Below are 10,526 nucleotides of genomic sequence, written 5' to 3'. Positions count from 1 at the left end.
ATTGGCTGATGGAATTCAGGGATGAAAAAGGAGTTAGAAGATTCTTCAGATTGGAGGACAAATTGAGTTCTCTAGCAATGAGACTCTTTTGGAAATGCAGGAAATGCTAAATCTCTCAGAAGCTGATGAACTTGAATTCTACAGACAACTCCAGAATCAAATTGAAGAAAACAACAGAAGGCTTGGAAAGATATCCAAATAATCAAGGAAATAGATCCAACTGCTCAGACTAGAGGAGCACCTTGATAACAATTGTGAGCAATTTCTGTGTGTACTTTGCATTGTTCAATTTTCAGTAAATTGTAGCACTTATCAGTTTTATCTACTATTTTTCAATCTGTATTTTTAGGATGTTTTGTTATCATCAAGTTTCTCTTAATTTATGGCTACAATTTCAGTAGACATAAATTGGGGGAGATTGTTACGAATATGTTGTGTACTTGATGATAAGCTAAACAAAACACCTTAGTAGATTTAACTTAGTGAATTTTGTAGCACCCGACGGATGATCAATTATAGTCCCGACGGATGATTCAATATAGTCCCGACGGATGACTAATTGATATCCACTGGGTGAGTAGCTTATGTAACAATAAGTAGTGTAGCACATTCCTGCAAACAACTTTGTGTAGATTATGTAGTAGCATATGAGTAATGTTGACTACTAGTAGATATGCAGAATAGGTTGATTAATTGTAAATATAAGATGTCTTGTAATTCTGCATAAATGAAATGGAGTCAAGTGTCAAATACCTACCCGACGGATGATCAACAAAGCTACCCGACAGATGATCAACAAAGCTACCCGACGGATAACAATCATGTACCCGACGGATGATCAATTCAAACATCTGTTGACAGTGACAACACAGTCACATGCGTTGGGTGTTTGCAAAAGGAATGTGGCAGCCTGTTTAGCAGGAAATTGAGAACAAAGAAGCATTACCATTTCCATGCTATTATGAAGATATTCAAAGATGCTGGAATGGAGTAATGAAGCAGCATGGAGTTAGACTTGATAGGTTTTGTTTTATTATCCTGTCTTATTACTATGTAAACTTGGTGATATATAAACCAAGTGTAGCTAGTAGAACAAATAACTAAGCAAACACATTTTAGAAAATAAATAGAAAAAAGCTCTAACTGTTAAGAATTTCTCTATAGTTTGTTTGTTCACTTGTAACAGCAGCTGTGAGCTATTTAAGCTTCACAAGGTTCTCTCGATATATTATATATATATATGGCGGATACATTCAAATCCACCAGAAAGTTTTAAAGACTTCTATTTTTATTACTTGTGTTTTGATTTATATAATTCTTTCATTCCGCACTGTACAAATCAAACACTTATATATATTGTTGAGTTAGAACAGTTTTAAAAATCTCAAAAAGAAGCCATAATTACATTCAACCCCCTTCTATAATTCTTGTTGTATTGTTAGGGAATAACAAAACTTTATGTGACTATTAAAGGTACAAACAAACAAAGTGGTTTGCTAAAAAGAATATTTAGCTTGGAAGCAAAATAAGTTCATATGTTTGAAAAACTGACAGCTTTGGAGGCTGGTCAGAATGCTTACAAATTCCAAGTTGGATGTTATTTTCTCTCTTCTACAAAGTCTAGATTCCAAATAGGGGGAGATAGCTTTTTATCCTGTTACCTTATACTCAATTCTTTCGGTATCTGGTGGATTTTCGGGAAAAATCAAAGTGTTTGAATTTGTATTCTGACGATCTTTACATACACTTATATATCATATAGAGTGCTAATAAGATCTCAGAATAACAATAAAAGAACCCCTACATAGTGTGGCATGAAAAGTTTTCTTATTCAGCAATATCAGCAAAAACACTATTCATAAGGGTTACAAAAAAAGTTCAAAATTTTGGGGTTATTACAGCCTTCCCAAGATTATGGGAATCTTCTTATCCTCCTCGAAATCAAGAATGACAAAATCAGCAGGGAAGATGAGTTTATCCACCTTGACCAAGACATCCTCCACAATACCTCTTGGATATGTAATAGAACGGTCGGCCAACTGCAAGGTCATATGAGTTGGTTTGGGATTAGGTAAGTTCAATTGCTTAAAGATTGACAAGGGAATCAGATTGATGCTAGCTCCCAAGTCACATAAGCATCTGTCAAAAGACACTTTTCCAATAGTACATGGAATAGTGAAGCTTCCTGGATCTTTAATCTTTGGAGGCAACTTCGGCTGCAGCACATCACTGCATTCCTCCGTGAGAGCGATCGTCTCTAAATCATCTAGCTTCACCTTCCGAGAGAGAATACCTTTCATAAACTTTGCATAACTAGGCATCTGCTCGAGAGCTTCCGCTAAAGGTATATTGATATGAAGTTTCTTGAACACCTCCAGAAACTTCTCGAATTGTTTGTCCAGCTTTTTCTTCTGCAGCCACTTAGGAGAAGGCGGTGGAGGATAGATTTGTTTCTCCCCTATATTACCCTCAGGAAGAGTGTGCCCAACAGTAGTCTTCCTTGGTTCCACTTCTTCATCCTGCTACTTTGCTTCTTCCTCAACCCCAGCTTCTTCAGTCAACTCTTGAGCTTGATCGGGATTTGCAACCTTCCCAGACCTCAAAGTGATTTCCTTTACCTGCTCCTTAGCTTCCTTTTTTCCTGGTACTTCAGTGTCACTAGGCAATGTACCAGGTTGACGATTTAGCAAGGCATTGGCAATTTGCCGAATTTGATTTTCCAAGCTCTTGATAGAAACAGCTTGACTCTGGCACATGAGCTTCAACTCCTCTAATTCAGATTTTTCATTAGTTTATTGCAGCTGGAGTTGTTGTTTTGGTGCATACTGCGGTTGCTGAAACCCAAGGGGGGTGTACTGCTTAGCTGCATACTGCTGATAAGGCTGTTGAACCGCATTCTGAGCATTGCTCCAACTAAAATTAGGATGATTGCGGTTGTAAGGATGATAGGTGGCTGGCACAGGTTGCTGCGATTGCTGGAAGTTGCTCACGAACTGAGCCGATTCATTAGAAATTACGCATGGATCAGTCTCATGGGCACCAACACAAAGCTCACAGACACTAGTAATTTGATTAACTCCATAATTAGTCAAAGTGTCCACCTTCATTGTCAAAGCCTTAAGTTGGGCAACTATAGCAGTTGTTGCATCCAACTCCAGAATTCTTGCTACTTTTTCCTGAGTCAGTCTCTGGTAAGGATTCTGGTACTCATTAGCAGCCATCAGTTCAATATGTTCATAAGCTTCATCATAGCTCTTAGCCCACAAGGCTCCTCCTGATGCTGCATCAAGCATGGGCCTAGAAGTATGACCCAATCCATTGTAGAAACAGTTGATAATCATCCAATCAGGCATGCCCTGGTGTGGGCACTTCCTTAGCATCTCCTTATATCGATCCCAAGCCTCACACAGAGATTCTTCAGTTTGTTGCGCGAATTGGGTAAGAGCATTCCTGCTTGCTGCAGTCTTCGCCATGGGAAAAAAATTAGTGAGAAACTTTTGAGTAAGATCTTCCCAAGCTGTGATAGACCCTGTCGGTAGAGAGTGTAACCAACACTTAGCTTTATCCCTCAAAGAGAATGGGAAGAGTCGCAGCTTGATAGCATCTTCAGTCACACCATTGAACTTGAAAGTGTCGCAGATCTCGATGAAATTCCTGATGTGCATGTTGGGGTCTTCAGTAGAAGAACCCCCAAACTGAACTGAGTTCTATATCATCTGGATCGTGCTAAACTTGATCTCAAATGTTATCCGCGATGGATGGTCTAATGTTGCTAGACTGAATGTCATTAATCTTTGGCTTAGAATAGTCCATCAAAGCCTTCGGATTTTCTGCTTGATCACCCATAGCTACTATAATTGGCTCTTCAACTTTCTCTTCTTCTTCTACCTTTTTTCTTCCTCAAAAACTTCCCTGCGAATTACCATAAGTTCTTCCTCGGCTTTATCCAGTGTTCTCTTACGAGTACGTGAGCGCGTATACATACACCCTCGCTAGATCACCTGAAATAAAACAAGGAAACAAATAAGTAATAATGTCCGAGTCAATGAACTTTAACGAACACTGATTGAAAGCACATAAACTAGTAATTAACACTGCAGTCCCCGACAGCGGTGCCAAAAACTTGTTAGTCGCTCAACACGCGCTAATATTACACACAAGTATACGAGTTCGCAAGTAGTATAAGATATAAATCAGATTCGATCCCACAAAGACTGTATTGGTTAACTATCTAAATTACGCACCTAAGCAACAATGTATGGTTATTATTCAATACTAAGACGATAACAAATTGAGAATGTTTATAACTAAGAATTACGCTAACTATTATAAATACGAGAATAAGATTGATTGAATTAATGTATATGACAGACATGGGAATCCAACTTCATTAAATACTTCATTCAATAGCCTTATTATTCTCAACCTTAGCATGCAATGGTGATGATACTAATCAGACAACACGAAACTGATAAACGCCAACTTTCATTGCACGAGTACCATTCTACCAGACATCCATAAAAGAGATAGAAGCTGAATAGGCACCAATTATATTGAGACCCTATATGTCTATAGAATTTGACAACATAACGGTTTAAGCACAAGTTATCTATCTTGATTACATAGGGCAACTAAGATGATTAAAATTACATACGAATCATGCATATCAATACATGAACCTATGCTAGCATGACAAGTTCTAAATCCTTAAATTCACTTTCCCTTCATTAAGAATTAACACACTATCTTATAAGTTCGCGACACTCATAAGACGAATACACACAACTAATACTAGGATATCATACAATCACCACACACTAAGGCATCAAACAATTTAACTAAAGAAATCCATAAATAAATTAGCTAGAACCCCATGATAACGATTAGCCCATAATCGAACTTATCGCCAACGTGGGTTCCAATGAAAATATGATATAACAAACGTAGTCTTTATACGAATAAATAAACTAAAGTACAAACAAGCGTAAAGGTTCAACAAAATAAGAAACAAGCATCCAAATTACAACTCAAAACAAAGATTCATAAGAATAAACTAGTTCGTCTTCGCCTTTGTTGAATTGTGCCAAAAGGTCTCTTGCCATCTTCTCCCTCCTTGATGTCTTGATAACTCTCAATATATCCTGAAAAACGACCTAAATTATGTTTATATAGCAGTCCATACATCCCAGGAGCCCATCAATTTGAATTATAAAAGAATCAGGATTTTAATATCCCGACCCAGCGCGGCCGCGCACTTCACCAGCGTGGGCGCGCCTGCCTTCTGCCAAAACTTCATTTTTTCTTCTTCTTTATTCCTTGCAGCTTCGAGCCAATCTTTCAAGCTTTTATTCCAACACATCCTAAACACCATACTAGCATCAAAACAATGCTAATTCACCTGATTCACGAAGTAAATCCTGAAATACAAAAACACTTGAAAACACATTAAAACATAAATAACTCGAGTACAAATACACCAACTCAATGCTTATTAGAGCATAAATAAGTGTCATAAATGCCACTTAACAGACCGCAATCAGAAAATAAAGCAAATTGCAAAAGGGGATCCTCTGGAATTTCATTTTCTGGAACTTGATAATCGGACATACATGCTGGTCTTCTTTTAGCATGTTGAGAACGTAAACAAGATGAATCTTGAACCTGATCTGTGCCACTGCTCTCAAGAGTTTCAGGATCATCATTTTTAACATTTTCAGGTTCTTCTCCATCCGAAATTTGTTGCTCTTGATGTTTTTACATTTCAACTTCATTTTTCACATCAAAATCAGATGGAATTTGTGTACAAGCATCGCCACTAGTACTGCCCCAAGACCAGAATTTTTTTTTCATCGAACATTACATCTCGTTTGGCCACTATTCTCTTAGTGATAGGATTATACAACTTGTAATCCTTTGTTGGCTCGCTCATACTAAGAAAAATGCATTTTTCTACTCTATCATCCATTTTTTTTATTTGGTCAGGAACGTGAGCATATGCAATGCTCCCAAAAATCCTGAAATGCTCAACATCAGGCTTCTCACCTTTCCAGGCTTTATATGGAGTCATAATTTTAAAGGGAAACCTAGGACTCCTATTCAAAATATGTATGCTCCAATTAACCGCTTCAGGCCAAAAATTCTTGTTGGTACTCCACTCATGGACATAAGACTTTGAATCATATTAAGGATCGTCTGATTCTTCCTTTCACTTACACCGTTTTGTTGAGGTGTATAGGCTGCTGTAAGCTGTTTCTTAATGCCATGATTTTCACAGAACTTCACAAAATCATATGAGGTATATTCTCCTCCACGATCCGTACTAAGTACTTGAATATAATTTCTCGTTTCCTTTTCCACAAGTGCTTTGTAATTTTTGAAGGCCATGAATCCTTCATCTTTTGTCTACAAAAAATAAACCCACACTTTCTGACTAAAATCATCAACAAAGGTAATAATATACCTTTTTCCTCCATTAGAGGTATAATTCATAGGGCCACAAATGTCAGAATGGGTCAGTTGTAACACCTTCTTGGCTCTCAGAGACTTTCTTTTCGGGAATAGATCTCTATGTTGTTTGCTGACAATACAATCTTCACAAACTTCAGATGGAGCACTTATTTGAGGAAGACCAAACACCATATTTTTTTCAAGAAAATGTTTGCAAACCAGCAAAATTTAAGTGACCATATCGAAAATGCCACAACCATGATGCATCATTTAACTTTGCTGAGAACAAGAATAATTGATAGTGTGTAGATAAAGCGGAAACATTATGTTATGTGTCATTTTCACCTCAGCTATCAACCCCAATTTCTTGTCCTTAATTGTGCACACACCATTTTTAATACATATTTCATGCCTCATAACTTGCAGTTGTCCAACACTAAGCAAGTTTGTTTTTAAATCAAGAACAAAAAGAACATCAGAAATAATGTGACCTATATTCCCTTTGCTATGAACGATTACTTTCCCTTTTCCCATAACAAAAGTGGTTGAGTTATCACCAAATTTCACACTATTTCGAAAAGATTTGTCTAACTCAGAGAATGCATTTTCATTTTCGCACATATGATTACTGCAACCAGTATCTAAGTACCACATGTTTAACTTTGTTTTCTTTTTTTCATGACACTATTAACAAAGTCACTTCTTCGGATGTATCCTCAATTTTAACATAATGAGATCTTTCACCATTCTGTTTCTTCGGATCAGTATAACATTCATATTTATAATGACCAAATTTATGACAACGGTAACATTCTATTGTAGACTTGTCTACTGACCTGGGCTTATTACCAAATGATTGATGTCCTCATCTACCAAACTTTCTACCTTGGTGCTGTTGATTTGCACGAGCTTTGTTTCCATTTCCGCCTACCCTTTGATAGTTTCCACTGAACGCTTGTAGAGCCTGCTCTTACTCATCTTGCCTAAAGATTTTTCGCTCGTGAACTTTTAAAGAATTTTCAAGTTCCTCAATAGTTAGTTCATCGATATTTTTGGACTCTTCAATAGAATAAACAATAAAATTGTTCTTTGACGTTAAAGATCGGAGAATCTTCTCAACCACACCAACATCGTCCTTCTTGTCTCCATTAATTCGCAACTTGTTAGCGATTGCCACCGTCCTCGAAAAGAAGTCAGCAACAGACTCTCCTGGCTTCATTTTTAAACCATCAAACTCCTCATGAAGTGATTGTAGCAACACTTTTTTAGCTCTATCGTTCCCATGATACTTCTTCTTCATTGCATCCCATATATCTTTAGAGGTATCTTTGCAAAGAATAGTCTCTAAAGTCGGCCTATCAATGGCTTGGAATAAACAATTCTTCGCTTTGAAATCCTTTAATTTTTGCGCCTCGCTTTCAGCTTTCTGCATTGTTGTTGATTCTTTTATAACCTCTGTAACACCATCCGTAACAATCTTCCAATACTCCTTGGACCTCAAGAAGTTTTCCGTTATCATACTCCAATGATCATAGTGACCATCAAAATGAGGTTTTGAAGCTTTGACAAAATTTTCAGACGTCATCACTATGTTTTTGCGTTAAGGTGATGACAACTGATTCTGAAAGAAGACTTAAAAAAGAAAATTATCGGAGGAGAAGGTGTTTGGCTATGATACCACTGTTAACTTAAACTGACGGATAAAAGAAGAAGCTATACTGCTGGGACCAACTTCTTATTAAAAGGGAACTTAAAGTTACAACATACTGACCATCTAATAAATAGAACAAGAGGTAACAAATTGATATGCACTATACTGAAAACAAGCAACTAAATCTGAATAATTGAAGACTCAAAACAACCACGACTAGTAGCTACTTGACAATCCCTAAATATTAGGACTTATTTTTGACTCAGTAAATAGATAAATAAAATTAATCCAATATTCCCTCCCTTAAACTGATCCAACAGAAATAAATAAGTATAAATATTTTATTCCTTACTACTTTAAAAGTGATAATTCTTTCTTAAAATATCATTTTTTAAAACCAAAAGAATATAATTAATCTGAAGTTAAAATATCTCTGTGTACATAATAAATAATATCATTCCATAATTGTTGAATTCTAATAGGTAATTTTTTAGTTAAATGAAATGAGTTGAGTGAAATTATATATTCCAATCCCAAGTTAAAATTAGAGGAATATGTTACTGCTTTTGAAAGTTGATATATTAACATCTGTGAATCAGATTAAGTATTGTATCTTCGAATCCACGTTGATAACTTAGAAAGATAGCTATCAAGAGAGCTTTGCCTTCAGCAATTTTTACCGGCCATCGTGCTCAAACTCTTCTCGTTGATGCACAAAGCACTCTATATTTACTGTTTCTAGCCACGACTCCAAGTTTAATCCACCTTGTTTCTGATTCTGAGGCATCATATTTAACTTAATTACCCTCAATGACAGTACCACTCATTTTATATGACTAAGCAACACTCTTCTTAAAAGGGAATTATAGATATATTTTTATATATTTACCAAATTCATCCATCATCTTGTTTCATCGGTATTTATGCATCATGGACAACTTGCATCATCTAACATATAATGGGACTTTAACAATGCTCTTATTGGCATTGTACCAGTGCATAGTCGCAAAAGAATATGTCCAACTTTCGGAGTAACTTTCATGTTCCAGGTTATTACCCACACTCGACGGAGTGAATCAAAACCACCATACCTCTTACCCAATATATACGTCGACTTTGTTATATATTTTTCATCTTTTGAAAGAGCCCGACTTAGTTAATCATGTGACGAAGGATGAGTTTAAAGTATAGTCCAATAACTTATTATATAAAAAATACGGGAGATTTTTATTAATTTTTAAAATTTACAAATTTAGATTCACAAGTAGGGATAAGGGAGGTTAACAGTTTGTGAGCAACTTTTTCATCGTTATATTATTCCGTATAAAGTGGGCCATGTGTGTGAATGTGAGAAAAATTAATTATTAATTATTAATTTGAATGTAATGTAAATCATTCAAAGAAATATGAGGGCATAATGACTTGGTAGAGTTGATTTTTGAAACTCAGTTCCTTCTTCTGCACGCCAGTATGATGGATAGCTGTGAAAATAAATTCAGATAAATTCAAAAGGTTTTCAATTTTAGCTTGATATGCCTAGATGGGTTCAGAATAAGAATGTTATGAATTCAGTAATAACAACAGTAGGTTTTGTGTGTTCGGTGAATAATCACCGTACTTATTCTTTCAAACTATTCCTTAATGTGGTTCTTTTGCAAGATAAACCCTCATTCGTATAATGTGGTTGCTCATATTATTAACGAAGAAGTTGTCTTAGGCGACCTGAAAGTGAATTTTTTTTGAAGCTGTGTATGGTACAGTGAGATAAGATGAAAAATGGTATTGGCAGAGATAACAACTAAATACGAACTGAGATTGACATGTGGTTCGAAACTCAAATGTCCTCTTGCCCGAATCTCTATCCTTCATTAGCGATTTCATTTTCTGTGATTTCCCTGATCAAACTAGAGGTTACCAAGGAACAATGCACAACACTAAATAAGGAATCGCCGAATACACCAGTTTTTGTCTAACAAACAAATAGGGGGAGATTGAAAGGCATATGTCATAGCCTATTTGTTTATTCGAGGATTTAACTCAACTCAAATAAGAATGTAACAAGTAAATAGTAGATCTACCGTCAAAGAGATCTCTCAAAGTAACATCTGTCAAAGGATTCAGAAACAAGGTTCATCTACAGACTTGAGGAATTACTTCACTGGAAGAAGTTCAAGAAATTGATCAAGCCTCAGTGATATAAATCAAGATTATGGATTTAATCAAGTGACAGAGATCTTATCAGGGTATCAGATAATTACAAGGATTTAATCTGAAGAAAATCAAGTTGTCAAAGTCAAGACATGAAGAAACGTCACGGAAGTTAGTCACTCATGAACCAGACAGTATATCGAGTGTCAACATTGAAATGGTGGAATTGATTCATAATTGACAGTGATTTTCAGAAGATTTTCATAAGAATGGTTGTTGT

At 36.0% G+C, this 10,526-nt stretch overlaps 1 non-coding gene across 1 annotated transcript; it reads left to right on the top strand.

Annotated features, from left to right (window-relative positions):
• The first annotated feature begins 3,351 nt into the window (after nt 1-3,351).
• Nucleotides 3,352-3,456, top strand: LOC141662688 (small nucleolar RNA R71). The gene has a single exon (XR_012550789.1). It is a non-coding gene; the product is annotated as a small nucleolar RNA R71 (small nucleolar RNA).
• Nucleotides 3,457-10,526: the final 7,070 nt, after the last annotated feature.

Source organism: Apium graveolens, chromosome 5, assembly GCF_009905375.1.
Source record: "Apium graveolens cultivar Ventura chromosome 5, ASM990537v1, whole genome shotgun sequence".
NCBI classification, from domain to species: Eukaryota; Viridiplantae; Streptophyta; class Magnoliopsida; order Apiales; family Apiaceae; genus Apium; species Apium graveolens.
The sequence above is the reverse complement of the archived record's forward strand: the minus strand, read 5'-3'. Positions and strand labels throughout refer to the sequence as shown.